We start from the raw sequence: 15675 nt of genomic DNA on the forward strand, positions 1-15675 counted from the left end.
TCATGTTGAAAATTGTTATTATGAGCTTTCATAATATCATATTGTTTCTACATTTTTCAGAAAAATATTTTAGTATGTAAGGAGGATTAGGACTGGAAAGCTAATCAAACTCAAATAAATAAATAAAAAGTAACAAATTTATTATAATTCATTACGCAATGTCCAGCACAATTGGGGTTAAAAAGGTACATAAGATTTTTGTGCGTCTACCCAGCCTGATCTCACAATCAAAACGTACATATTTAGACGTAAATTAAAACTGTCCAATACGTATTTGCCTTTACGTATTTACAGTGTCATTTACGTATTATCTGGACGTAATTACAGGTTCGATACGCATCTAAATTTACGTAAAAAAAACTCAAATACGTACAGATAGAACGTGTTCTCTGACCAGTCATTTATCCATAGAAATTTGCTAATGAAGCTGCTTTTCAATGCGTATCTGATTTTTTTTTTTTTATATTTATGTATATTTTCCCTTTTTATAATTATATTTTATAAATGTAAGATCCCTAAACCCCACCCGAACCTTAACCTACCCATTTTATAAAGAATGTTAAAAGAATAAAACATAATAAAACACAATTTTAGCAAAAATATAACATTAAAACGTTATTTTGAGCCACTAACGTTAATCCTACACCTAAACCTACCCATAACCATTTCTTAAAACTACATAACGTTACTGTTATAAATAAACAAATAACAGACAAGCAAATGTAACGTTAATCTTTTATTTTTTGCGAAAATATCAAAAGTGGTACCAAAAGTAGTTCAAATGATAATGAGTTCCATTCGCAGTCCTTTCTGGAGGTAAGTTTTTATAGGGTACAGAGCAGAATTTAAATTATTAATCCGTGAAATTATGTATCTGTCTTCTCTCCGTGAAGGCGCGCTGGCTTTCAAATGTCTATCAACTGAAACACGGCATGTCGCAATCTGTGACGAATTAGGTTAGAACCAATGAGATTTCGATATCAGTGCCGTAAACCATGTCGTAACGTTTCTCGAGGGTGGCGCACTGGCGCTATTTTCAAATTCGAATCATAAAGAGCGCGGGCTTTGACTGTGGCGGTCGCTGTTGCTGAGAATGAAGATGAAGATCGATTGATAAAGAGCTGAATTTGGATATGTTCCTTGCAAACATCTGGATTCTAAAGATCTGGAGTACAGCAAACAAATAAAATGGATGTGATGTTTTATGCTGTGCTTTTGTGTATCTATGGTTGTATTGTCAGTCATTGAATAGAAGAAAACATTATGTAATCCCCCAAAGGAGTTTGCAGCATTAAGTAGATGAGTAAACTGCTTTCAATAAATTCAATAAAAACATGTATTGATATGACCATTAAATACAACAGATTTAAATCATTAAAGCCACGATTTTAATATTAATACATGGGAATGCATATACATTCACACTTTACGTTAGATTATTTACGTTTTTTAGCTGCTAACACGTAAGTATTTGTACGTTTTACTGCTATAAATACGTAAAAGTTGTACGTTTTTATGTTCATGAAAACGTAAGGAAATGTACGTATGGTAGAACCACATTTAACGTAAAAATACACACGTATTCTCATGAGATCACGTTGGTCTACCAATAACGTAAAAATGCTATAATACTAGTATTAATGGAAACTTGGTATGAAAATGTGTTTTTGCTGCATAATAATTTTTTTTTTTAAAGGAAAAAAATTTAAATTACAAATTACTTTTTATTATGATTTATTTATCAGAATCATGAGGTATATACTTAAAAATAAATAAATTGCAAGTCTAAATCGCAAGATATAAAATTGCAATTCTGACATTTTTCTATATTTGTTTTAGTTATAAATTCAGAAATGTGAGATACAAAACAAGAAAATATCAGATTTTTCCCCCCTCATAACTCAACTTGATAACTTAAAATTGCAAGTTTATATCTCACAATTCTGACTCGAGAACGAGACAATCTTTTGTTCGTTATCTGGCTCTGCTCGGCTCTAAATCTAAATCTAAAATATCTTAAACTGTGTTCCAAAGATAAACGGAGGTCTTACGGGTTTGGAACGACATGAGGGTGAGTTATTAATGACATAATTTTAATATTTGGGTGAACTAAGCCTTTAAATCATGATTTTCTCTTAAAAATCTTAATAAAAAATTACCGTGGTAAATGAAATGGTTTCAAGTCTAAAATAGCTTGGTTTTTCAAAAGATCACAAATAATTAACTTCTGATATGATTATGTGCTACATATTAAATAAATGTAACTTGCTTCATAATTAATAAACTTTATATAAATGATGGCACTCAATCCAAACTGAAACTGTATTTAAGTGAATAATGACACTGTTTTACAGCAGAACTGACCTCTATGCAGCTGCTCTGAAACAATCTGTATTGTAAAGCGCTATAAAGATGATGTTGAACTCATTCGACTTGATCAGAAACTCGTCGGAAAGATTAAAGTACTGCTTACTTGCTACTTAACAGCGGTAGTTTGTAGTTTAATGTAACATGTATATAAAAGTGTTTTATCTATAATCACCTCCAGTTTACATTAAAGCATTAGATTTCATGTAATTCCATGCATACAGAAAATTCACATTTTATTAACAGTTTGCATACTGCAGTATAGAAGCAGTTGCATGTAGTGTGCCATTCTGGAGAGTTGTTTTTAGCAGATTTAATAAAGGACACTATCTGTGTTTTACATGCATATGGGAAATTTGCATAGGCCTTCTATGCACACAGTATTCATACTGGAAACTGATAAGTAGCATGATAACATGCCATTTCAAACATTACCCTAGTTTTAAACTTACTGTTTGTGTAAAAGTAATTGAGGTTTCAGTTCTACAGATGGATGGACAGACAGACAGACTCCTGGATGAGGATGAAGCACCAATAGAAGGACAAATGAGGCCAGGTTTCCGATAGCCTGTGGGGAAAGAAAGTTTTTCTGTGCTTTTAATCAATGTTTATACTTAGATCCGGATCAATCAGTCGACCTTCAGTGTGTTTGAGATCCTCTCCTGGAAAAAACACACTCGACTCTTCACACTGCATGTGATGTCTTATTAGGGGAAATTAATGCTGTGTCACTCTCTGGTGATGTCTTCATCCACAAGCACTATACATTTATATTTCTGAGATGATAAACGAATGCAATTACATGCAGCCAGTAAAACACTACACAATATCGCACACTACTGTCTGAAACTTTTATTTTAATGCCTTAAACTATACAGTATACCTTAGTACTAAGCCATTCCATGCTTAAGCCCATGCATGCTAAATATTTCCCTACTATGCACGTTATACACTGCATACTACACACTTGAGCGTCTGTTTTAAAAAATAGGGAACCACCAGTTGAATGAATGCAAAGAAAGAGGGCTGATCTTTTTTTACATGACCCAGTTAATGAAACCGTGAGAGCGGTGGAGACAGAACTGGGTCTGGACATTCATTTTTTAATCAGTTCTGAGGCTGGAAAAATAAGAGAACGAGAATGATTCAGATCACTCCCGTTATTACCGTCCATTTCCATTTGCCTCACACAAAAGTAGAATAAGCAATGCTAAAAAAAAACAAGCATGAATTATGGAAATAGCATGCAGAATATTTCTAAATAGGGGCTTTCTGTTGGGCAGAGCTGGACAAATATTAATTTGGCTCATGAACAGTGGCTGTTTAAACAGCAGTCATTTGAATGAATAAATATTGTCAGGCATGAATATCAGCAAATCTCAAAGATAATCATGAACATTTAGAATTTTGTTGTTCATATAACAGTGTGCACTTTACCTCACATACACACATACATACACACAGGGGCGTGGCACCAAATTTTGGGCCCTGGGTACAAACCATCTTGCTGGGCCCCGTACCAAATACCATAGTGATACCAATGGGTGGGATATTTTGAAGTCGGTAGCCAAACCGACTGATGGACCCCACTGACTTCCATAGTAGGAGACTATTGAAGTCAATGGGGACCAGCAACTGTTTAATTACGAACCTTCATTAAAATATCTTCTTTTGTGTTTAGCAGAAGAAAGGAAATCATACAGGTTTGGAAGAACTTGAGGGAGAGTAAATGATGACAGAATTTTTGGGTGAACTATCCCTTTAAAGTTTAAATGTGTACAATAGCAATGTACCCATTTTGGGTACTTATTTCCTCTTAACACTTAATTACTAATTACTAAGTGTTAAAACAGGCAATTTCGCTAAAAGCTCAACTTGTCTCACTGTCACTGCTTTCACCTGGCCATGCTGCTGCAGGGTCTGAAACTGAAATATATGGCTTCAAATGGTTGCTAAAATATCCTTTATTGTCACAATACCTTTTTTAAAGTGTAGGCTAAGTACAAGTTAATTGCTGATTATTTGTCTGTTTAAAATAAATGCAGACTACAGAATCACAGGGTACACTAGCCGCCAAACTAGACATTCAGTCTTTGAATTACGTTTTAAAATGAGTCATTTTCAATCATTAAGATGTGCATTAAACTGAGAACAATCCTGTGCTTAATGTACGAGCGTGCGCGAGCTAATTTGCATAACAATGCGGTAAAATAAGCGCTAACGATCTGTGTTTTCGCGGGTGTTAGATTTTGACAATGGAGGGAAATATAAAGTGTTTTCATGTAAACATTGTTATGTTAAAACAATGTCAATGCTCGATGATGCATTTGGAGCTCACCTTACTTTTCAAAAAACTGAGTGAGCAACTGCTTGCCCCCATTTGCCTTTCTCTTTTTAATCTTCTTTTCGTTTCGTTTTTGAGCCCCTGATTTTCCTTTCTTAAGGAAAGACATGACTCTTCCCCTGTCTTCCTAGTTCATATCACTGCTACCTCCAGCTCCTGATTCACCGCAGAGCCGCAGCAGAAGCACCTGAACTGCGGGTCGTACCATTTACATTGACTCGAGAGGGGGGGTGGGGCCCTTCACAGCATGAAAATGACTTGTTTTTTATGTTTTTTTTTTTGTTTAGTTTTGCACAGAAACTTTTTATTTGTACATAAATGCTATACAAAGGTTAGTGCATGTATATGTATGTATAGAAAACTGACTTCTAAGGCCCCCCCCCCCCCCCCCCGCCTCGGGCCCTGGGTACCCTTGTGGGAATATTTAGTCACGTATGAAGTGAAATATTGGCAAAACACACAGGTTTAGTTTTATTATTAGAAATTAATAGCGTAGACCTCAATTGTTTATTTCATTCTATCTATCTATCTATCTATCTATCTATCTATCTATCTATCTATCTATCTATCTATCTATCTATCTATCTATCTATCTATCTATCTATCTATCTATCTATCTATCTTTCATCTGAAACATTAAAGTAGACACTTTCCTAGCAATATAGGCCTATATATGTAGTATACTGTATATTGTATACTGTATACACACACACACACACACACACACACACACACACACACACACACACACACACATATATGTGTGTGTGCGCGCGCACGCGTAAGATAGACAGACAGACAGATAGAAAGATTTAATTGTGTTATTTTTTCATTCATTCATTCATTCATCATTGCATAAACATAATGCATACATTAATAGTACATTACTTTTAAAACATGCACTTTACTTAATGAAAATGTGTGTGAATAAAGAATAAAAAAATTTTCCCACTACTATTAAAATGTTGGGGACCGTAAAGATTTGTTAAAAATGTTTGAAAATAATATCTTTTGCTCACTACTGTTACATATATTTGATTAAAAATACGGTAAAATCTGAAATATTGTGAAATATTATTCTAATGTAAAACAGCTGCTTTCTATGTGAATCTCTGTTAAAGTGTAATTTATTTCTGTGATGCTCCGCTGTATTTTCAGCATCATTCCTCCAGTCTTCAGTGTCACATGATCTTCAGAAATCATTCTAATTCAAAATTGATTTCGGATTATCTTCGATTTTAAAAACAGTTGTGCTGCTGAATATTATTGTGGAAACTGTCATACATTTTAATTTTCAGGTTTCACAGATGAATAGATGAATGATAGAATAAGTGTGTTATTGCTGAAACACTTGTCAAAAAAGCAGCTACTGCATGTTATGATTTTCTTAATCAGTTATTTAATGCACATAGGACTGAATTTGAAATGTGATGTTGGACAGATGAATGCCGCGACTGATGTGCTTCACTTTAACATGCTTATCTAAACTCTTCTCTCCCCGAGTCTTTAGAAACAAGTCCTGAAATCTCTCTCCAACATCTGCACAGAGGCACAAAGGCTAATGCCTCAACCAGATGGCTTCACTAACGCTGCGGAAGACAGATGTATGTGTCGTAATGTCAATCGTGTGACTTGAAACAAAACAAGATTCGTTGTCAATAAATGCTTTGAAATAAAGACTGCGCTCTGAAACACTGCTGTCGTTCATTAATATAATTGGTTCTAAATTTCCAGCGCAAAGGTCAGCCGGCTGCCATTATTTCATGTCACATGACCCTGTCACATCAGTGCAACTTGATCAATGTTGTTATTAAAGGTGATATATATATCAAACACACACATGACAGATGACAGCATAATGACCCAGCATTCAGTCATTGCTGCATTCTAGAATAAAATACTATTACACTTATAAATGTATACAGCACAGTAAAACAGAGTGATATAGCTAAGAAATATTACAGCAAAATAATGAAATATTATTATAATTTCAAAAAACTGTTTTCTATGTGAATCTGTGTTAAAATGTAATGTATTTATGTGATGCTCCGCTGTATTTTCAGCATCATTCCTCCAGTCTTCAGTGTCACATGATCTTCAGAAATCATGAAGATATGATGATTTGCTGCTCAAGAAACATTTCTGATTATTATCAATGTTGAAAACAGTGTGGAACAGCATTTATTAACAGCTCTGCTCACTGTCATTACGACACCATGAGACTCAAAACATACCAAGACCATGTAATTGTGCTGTGAATACCTTGAAGAAGCCAATGAGATGAGGCTTTAAAGCACAGCAGGTGCTGCATGAATAAAAGAGTGCATATTCATGACCATTAGCATTCATTTGCACACAGCATCAAATTAAGGTCAGTTTAAAGCAGCAGAGGTGAAACACCTTGAGTTTTTATAAGAGTTTAACATTTCAACCAGAGTTATGCTTAAAGCTAGATTTTAATATGTTCACAGTGTCAGAGCAAACACTTTAAAACTGAATCTTGCCAAACTACTGGCTATGCATAGTTTAATGTGACAATGAGACAATTAGAAGTCAATTCACCTCAAACAATGACATGGAGTTTAATATAGGACTGTTCGGGAAACCTGTCTGAAAACAATTATTTTTGAACGTTTTTTTTTTTTGGGTGATATCAGCCGCACAGAAATGACACCCTTCACCTTTAAACTACAAGCTACTCAAAGTAGTTACATTAACACGTTGGGTATATACATTTAGGGACAAATAAACTGATATGAAGAAAAAAATGATCATTGTTGAAAACTATGGAGGCTTGTTTTTGCCACGGGATTAAAAGAAATGAATCATGCAATTCTGACTTTTTTTCTCAAAATTCCAAGTTTATATCTTGCAAATCTGAGAAGAAGTAAATTAATTATTTTTAATTATTTTATTCTGTGGCAGAAACAGCCTTCCATAGAAAAAGCAATTTTTATTATTTGTAAAACCGTGGTACTTTTTCAGAATTCAAAGAAAATTCCGTTTTGATCATTAATTACATGAGCTATTTTCTGTGTAAATATTTTTTATTTTACATTGTAATATTTCAGATCTTTACTATATATTTGATCAGATAAATGAAGCACTGCTAGGCATAAGAGCCTTCTTTCCAACCACAAACTTTTGAACAATTGTATATAAAACCATTAATAATACTAAACAACTGTTATATAATTTATTTATTTATTTCAATAAAACAACGTAATACTGGATAAAAGGCATCATAACACACTGGAGCATTTATAGTAAATCACTGAATCAGTTTTGGGTGAATTCTATGAAAATAACCTTTGAACTGATTCACAGAAATGAATCAAATCTGTCATCTATCATTTCAGCATTATGATAAATCAGATGATACCAGGGAGGGGTTGTGTGACTCATTCTCAAAAATCACAAACAATATTATTTACAGTAAAACAGCTTGCAACCCACATGCAAGTTAATTTGATAATGTTAGTTGTTTAAGAATTCAATTTAAAATGTAATCAGATCCTAAATAGTCTACTTGAATTGAGATGATAATTGCCTGACTATATAAATGCACATATTTTTCCAAAAAGGTGAAAAGCACCAATAATGATATTCTAATCTAATCAATCATGGATTTCTTGTGGGAAGTGTCTTCATTCATAAACAAATGAAGTGTTGGGTCAAATGTAAAATATCAGCTCTAGAGCAAAACTACTGAGAAACACAAAACAACACCTGAAACTGAAAGTAAAAATATATACAGTACAGACCAAAAGTTTGGACACACCTTCTCATTCAAAGAGTTTTCTTTATTTTCATGACTATGAAAATTGTAGAATATATAGATTTTTATTTGAAAATAAAATAAACATTAAATGAAATAAAATGATCATCTGAAATGCATCCCGACATTAGCCACCTTCAAAAAAAAATCAAACTGTGGTTAATTCAGGAACAATGTTGCTCTCATATTTAGTCTTTTGATTTTGCTCTTTCTGTATACGTTTAGTCCTTCTTTATTATTTTCCATTTTTATCCTTTTTCTTTCCCGTTCTTTTATTAATGTTAAACTGTATATTTTTTTATCAAAAAAGCTCTACAAGGGACAAGTGTTGTAAATTATCTTTAGGTAAAAACATTATGATACATGCATAATGTATGTCATTTGTATCTGTCCCTATCTGAATAAACTTAATAATAAAATAAAATATTTAAAAAAACCTACTTAAAATGACAAAAACACAATAAAACTACTAAAATATAAATATATTAATAAAAATAAAAAATATATATAATTTGACATTTTAAATGACAAAAAAAAAAACACTGGAACAAAAGTCACTGTAAATAAAAAGTTCTTTCTGGAGCCTAAAGTTTCTCCTACGACATCAAGCTGTGTAACTTACATGCCTTTTCTGCATTGCTCTAGAAATTAAAGAGCAGAACACTTTATCCAGACGGTCGGTTCACAAATGTCAGCAAATAAATCTTCATTTCTCAAATGATATTCACAGACTTTGCCACGTCGCCACTTTGATGCGGAGACAGCACATACAGTACACTACGTCTAATGTTAGTCGTATAGAGTGAAAGCACTGACACTGTTTCCTCATGCAAACACAGCGTGGGATGCTGATTGTGAGCTGCAAACCCTACGGTCTGAGGATCAAACCCCAGAAAGCCTGTGTTCAGAACTGATGTGATTTACCAGCTGTTTCATGAATGAAATCATGAACTCGATATTTAATTCACTGGATTAATAAATAATATGCATTGCAACATAGTTGGTTAAAATAAGAAATAGTTTAGGAAAAAAAATTTTTGCAACAAAATATTATTGCCTAACTTTTATCTATTTGACGTGCATATAACATTTCCATCCATTTGACATTTTTTTAACTAATAAACTTAACGTGATGCATATTTGTCAGTCCTACATATATGCAATTTCAGCAATTTATTTGATTTAAATATTCATTTTCACATTGGATTTATTGATGTATAAATGTATAAACCTGGTAATTGTGCATTTAAACCACATTTAGTTTATTAGTACATCTGACAAATATGCATCACATTAAGTTTATTCGTTTATTTGCCAAAACTGTGTAACCCAAATTGATGGAAATGTTTAATGCAATTCAAATACATCTTTAATGTAGAGAAAAAAATAAAATAAGTGTATATAGTGACTTGAACAGAATGTGGTAATATAAAATGTTGGTTAACATAAATGATATGTACCCTACTCTCCTTACTGATAAAAAACTGTATAATTGTGGCCGTAATTCTGATTTCAGCTTCAGTCTCTATTGTCTGAAGCACATGTGAAGAAAAAAATGTTTTTTTCTTTCCCATCTTTTCTCTTCAACAAGTCTGATGAAAGAGAGAGAAACAAAGAGAGTCAATGCAGTTTGATGTGTGCACACTTTTTTTTTAACTGTGATTTTGTATTCAGTTAGTGACAATTGCATGAGAACATCTCCAGCATCCACTTCATCACAGACCGCTTTTAAAGCATTGCAAAAGTTAATGCTCATAAACATGTTCTTTTAAGGCTGTGCAGCTCACAGAGAAAGCAATCCCAAAAGGCATTATGACAACCATTAATGTCTGGTATAGACATCAGAAAACAGTCTCATATTTAACCAAACAATGTTTTGAAGCTAATTATTTGTTTCATATATGCAACTAACAGACACCTTTATCCAAGGTGACTTAATTGCATTCAAATACAGCTTATTATCAGACCTTTCTTTCATTTATAAAAGCACAAGCTATTCAACATGTCATGTGCCAACAGAAAAAAAAGTAATCACAGGAAAGTAAAAGTCCTACTTGAATCAAATTCCTAATCTGAATCCTAATCCTACTTGAATCAAATTCCAAACTTATTTCACTTGTACAATATAAATCTCACCAAGAAATCGAGGTTTGATTTTTCTGCAGTTCTCTATAGAAACACTCTCCTGTGTGATATAATCAATTAAGGCCTTAGGGAGTCTATTTTTCAAAACAGTTGTCATTGAGCCTGCCTCCATTTGCATATTTCATAATTAGCGATAAAGCCATGCATCACATTTGGGGAAAAAAGATTGCTTTTCTTTGGAGCAAAAACAAAGACGGATGAAGTACAGTAACCCAAATCCACTCCTAATGTGCATATTCATCTTGTGAAATGGCATAATAATGTAATCGTTCTCAATAATCACTGATGAAGCCCTTCAGGTGCAGATTCAGAACAAGCTCATCTGAAGGACTCTTCTGACCTCTGCCGGACACACGTGATATTACAACACCATTTAAAAAAATAAAATGAACTGGTTTAATTTTGTTTCAGTTGCAGTCTATTTCTGTACCTCATGTAATCTCTTATTTGGAATGGTTTTGTAATTGATTTTCCCTGAAAGAAAGTTTGGTCTTTAGCTCACAAACACTTTATTACTACAAAATGAGAGAAACTGCATTTAAGTTGATTCACAGATTTTACCCAGATAAGTGCTTTCTTAAAAGACTAAAAATGATATTAATAACGACTGTTCTCTCGGTTGAAACCTAGTCTTTACACTTATTCTGGAATTGCTCTTACACAACATCATTTTAGTTTTACATGCTTGATTTATTTCAAAATGTGAATCCTAATTTTGAGTTTTGTTTTAGATATGTAATTTTTGGTATCTATTAACGTGCAAAAGGTGATACGAATTTAATCAATCTTATTTTCCTGCAAGCTAAATAGTATACATAAATGTAAATTTTCTAAATGCAAAACTCTTTTTTTTCTTAAGATTCAAACTTGAAATGAAAAGCATTGTGGAGTTCTCGACAAACTCAAAAGGAATAAAACAACAGCTTTTCTAAAGGACTTGGCACCTTCTCTGGACTGTTGCTGTGTTTTTGTAATATATCTAAGATGACAAATGTTGTTTTCAAGCATTCAATTCCAAAAGAAGAAGAAAAGGTTGGATTTTATGATATTGACCTGAATGAGAATATTACACAAGTAACAAAAAGTCTATTAGTAAAGGATTGAAAGCATTATTAACATATGGATAGCTCATATAATTTTATTTGCATTCGATAACTAGGCTACTGGCAAAGATGATGAAACTACTTATAATAAACACAAGTTTGGACTTAAATGTCCAAAAATTAAAATCTGTAGATTTTATTTTTTTTAAAGAATACCATGTCTTATCTTTATTATATAGGCCTTTTTGATATTTATTAGCAATTGCTGAGTGAATATTGTTATTTTAAGGTTATACATATATATATAGAGAGAAATATTCAGAAATATCAGGTTGTAAAAAAAAAAAATTAATCATGGTGCCCCCCCCCCCTACTCTGCCATTTCAGAATTATTTATAATGACTAAAAAGCCATCAAATATCCCATAATACACATTAACAGCAATATGTTTTTGGAAGTATATATATTAATATATATATTTTTTTATTTTTACTTTTTTCCCCACCTTTTTCAATTTATCAAACTACTCATAAAAAAAATCAACATGTTATTATATTATGTATTTTTGTCTATTTCTTTGTTTGATGTCAAATTAATATAAATATAATCGCTGTTAACAAACACATGCTTTTATGTAAGAGAATATATACAGAAATGATGGTTGTTTTTCATATCGGAGTTACTCTTTTAAATGAGTAACACCTGTTACATTGTTTCTCATGTGTTGAGTGACAGCTCTGGTGTTGCCATGGTGACAGAACTCAGGAATGAGTGCAGAGGAGTTGTGTGTTAACTCTAAATACTCACCATTATCTTCTGAAGATATTCAGTCCTTCAGCTGCTGGAAATTACAACTTCATGCATGTCAATATAACATTGTATAAAAAGCATAAAATACCATTTACAAAGCTCAGTGCAGATTGAATACAACCAACACACCTGTTTAGTGACAAAGACATCAAAACGCTCTTCAGATGCTGCTCTTTTACCACGAAAGGTATAAAACGTCCAGCAATCTAACCAGAGTACAGAATCTAGTCAAGAATTATAAAACTTTTGTATTCATGCAAGCATATTTTTAGGATGAAATGCTGATTTGCTTATAAACTATTGCATGAGAATAAAGAGACTGAAGCAGGAGATGAGGAGAACTAGCACAGCTTTAGGAAATCATCTGCATGGGACGCTGATCAAAATGTGTTATTATACAAATCTCACTGTTGCATCCAAATCAGAAGTGTGCAAATAAATTTTATTCATGTATCTCACAAATGCAAATGTTCAGACCATCTTTATTCCAAAGTAAAAACTTTACAAAATGTTCTGCAGGGAGAAGTGTTCAGAAACTAAACGGCAGTGAAAATACGCAGCTCATGTTCGGGCAAACGTCTGAAAGCACACAGTAGGTGCTCGTGTTTCAGGTGGACAGTGGTTCATACTTGTAAACGTATGGAATGTGTTTTATTTACTGTACAGACACGCAGAGACAAACCCTGCAGAAGAAACCACATGATCTGTGCTGGGGAAATAACCCTAGTCAAAGAACTCATTCATAGAGAAAAACACTCTAGAACAACTATACAAAACCTTCCGCAATAGATCTTTCTACCGCTTGGAACATCCCTTTTAAAAACTCATCAGTCTCTAAAAAAGCAAGTTAAAATAGTAAACTTAATGATTCAGTTTTCTGTATTTTAGTTTTTGTAATATTACAGATGAGGAAGTTTGATAAAAGCTGCTTTTTTGTTATCTTCATGACCCTGTGGGTGAATCTCATGAAAACATATCCAAGTCATGTTTCAACATAAAAACTAGAAACATTTAAAAATAATATTTTGCATAAAGAAAAAGTAGATTTTAATTATTATTTTTTTTTTTATCGTAACAAATAAGCACATTTTTGCAAAAGGTTTTACAATTGATTAAAAATCTTATACGATGATGAAAATATGAAAAATAAGAACTAATATTTAATACTAATATAAAAAAGTAAAAAATAACATTTAAAAACAGGTTTATTTTCTTTGCGTTATACACGTGGAGAGGTCTTGATTCAAACAAAGACTAGCTCTTCACAGCAATATAATGAACTCATGTTTAAAACATGTTTTTTTTTGTTTTTACCTTACTATATAATTATTATGCAAAGACAGTTATTTAAAATAAATGTTTAAATGTTTTTTTTATTTTAAATAATATTTTTCTTAGCATTATAATGCAGAGAAAATGTAAAAACAAAAAATTGTCGCCATTATAATGAAAAAAAGTATTATCTTTTTTATTTAAATAAAAAAACAGCATTAATGCAAAAAAATTAAATAATTTTTTTTTTCTCACATTATAATGCGATTAACTAAACTTGTTTTAAAATTTTCATTATGTAAATACATGATTCTACAGTAAAAATGTGCTTAATTGTTATGAAAAATGAATATATATATATATATAGTGTTCCTGTAGCTCAATTGGTAGAGCAGTGCGCCATTAAGCGCAAGGTTGAGGGTTCGATTCCCCGGGAACACATGATATGTAAAAATTGATAGCCTGAATGCACTGTAAATCGCTTTGGATTAAAGCGTCAGCTAAATGCATACATTTAATATATATACACATTTGTGAAATGACCTGGCCAAGCTTTCAGTAACTGTGTGGAACTGTCTCTGGAAAGACATCTGTGCTTCTCAGGCTCTGTCTCTCTCTCACACACACACACACACACACACACACACACACCTCTAAACAATGGATTAGATGTGTGTTGTATTGGTAGACAAATCATAAGCAAAGCCATGCAATGGTGATAACATAACAATCTGAATAAAAAAGGTAAATACAATAAAAAAAAAAAAAACTTTTACACTGCCGTCCCATTTCAGTCCAAACTCCCAACACCCAGAATCCCTTGCATGCAAGACCAGTTACATATAAACACATGACAGCAACAGAAATAACAGAAATCAGTTAAACTAGAATAAGCGTTTCATTCATTTACGGTTTCAAACATCTTTACATATATCTGTTTTTTTTGTGCCAATCATGTTAAACCTCGTTCTAGCACTAATATACCTCTCAGTTTTACAAGGCAGCTCTTAAAGTTTAAAGTTTTGTTCTGGTGCAATTGCAGCACTTAAAGTGTCCCCTGTGGCTACAGACTAAAACTCGTGACAGAATTAGTGTGAATTAGTGTCTTTCAGTCAGTGACATGCTGCTATTTAAACGCTCATGATCGAGTCTCACCAAAACACACCACACTTCACCTAAAATAAAAGATAAAAAGACTGCATGAAGCTAATTTTTTCTTTGCTTGTATTTCGTTAAGATTTGATTTTTTTTTGCATTATGACACCATTTTCATGAAAAATAATGCTTATTAGTATGATGCATTTGGATAATTTTTTGGGTTTTTTTTTTTTGCAATTCTCATTAATCAATAGTTATGCTCATTACTGTAATATACTGTACTGTATTCAATACTTTATATAATGCAAAAAACTAAATTTATAATGCAAAGTAAATTCTGCATTTATATATATTTAAAATGCAGAATTTCCTTTGCATTACATTTCTGCATTGTGATAATTTATTTTGTTTTTTGCAATGAGAGCATGTTTTTCACGTCATGAAAATAATGTCACAAAAATCTTAAAGGCCCTAAAAATGTCTTTCAATTTCTGCAAGTATAATATCTTAATTTTATTTCAGGTTGAAATGTGACCACCAGGTTTTGTGAGATTTAAACACCAGCCAATGTAACTCTCAGATACGCAAGCTTGGGTAGTTTTGGCCAGCTCAATAATAATAATAATAATAATAATAATAATAATATTACAAAATAAGAATAAACACCACCCATAATAGAGATAATAAAGTGTAAAACTAACTGTTAAAATGAAATCTAGCTTCATAGCAGTCATGGACATGTCTGTTGGTCAGTCGTCTCTTCTCTGTTGTCTGAGGCTGGTCGGGGTGTGAAGAGTGTGTGTGTGTGTGTGTTCACA

The 15675-nt window shown here is 32.5% G+C and overlaps 1 protein-coding gene across 1 annotated transcript in view; it reads right to left on the minus strand.

Annotated features, from left to right (window-relative positions):
• Positions 1-15345: 15345 nt before the first annotated feature.
• lrch3 (leucine-rich repeats and calponin homology (CH) domain containing 3) overlaps positions 15346-15675 on the minus strand; it is a 28659-nt gene continuing 28329 nt past the window's right edge. Inside the window, exon 21 of the mRNA XM_059506964.1 lies at positions 15346-15675. This exon is cut by the window's right edge and continues 262 nt beyond it. The gene's annotated coding sequence lies outside the window, so the exon portion shown is untranslated.

Source organism: Carassius carassius, chromosome 23, assembly GCF_963082965.1.
Source record: "Carassius carassius chromosome 23, fCarCar2.1, whole genome shotgun sequence".
Classification (NCBI taxonomy): domain Eukaryota; kingdom Metazoa; phylum Chordata; class Actinopteri; order Cypriniformes; family Cyprinidae; genus Carassius; species Carassius carassius.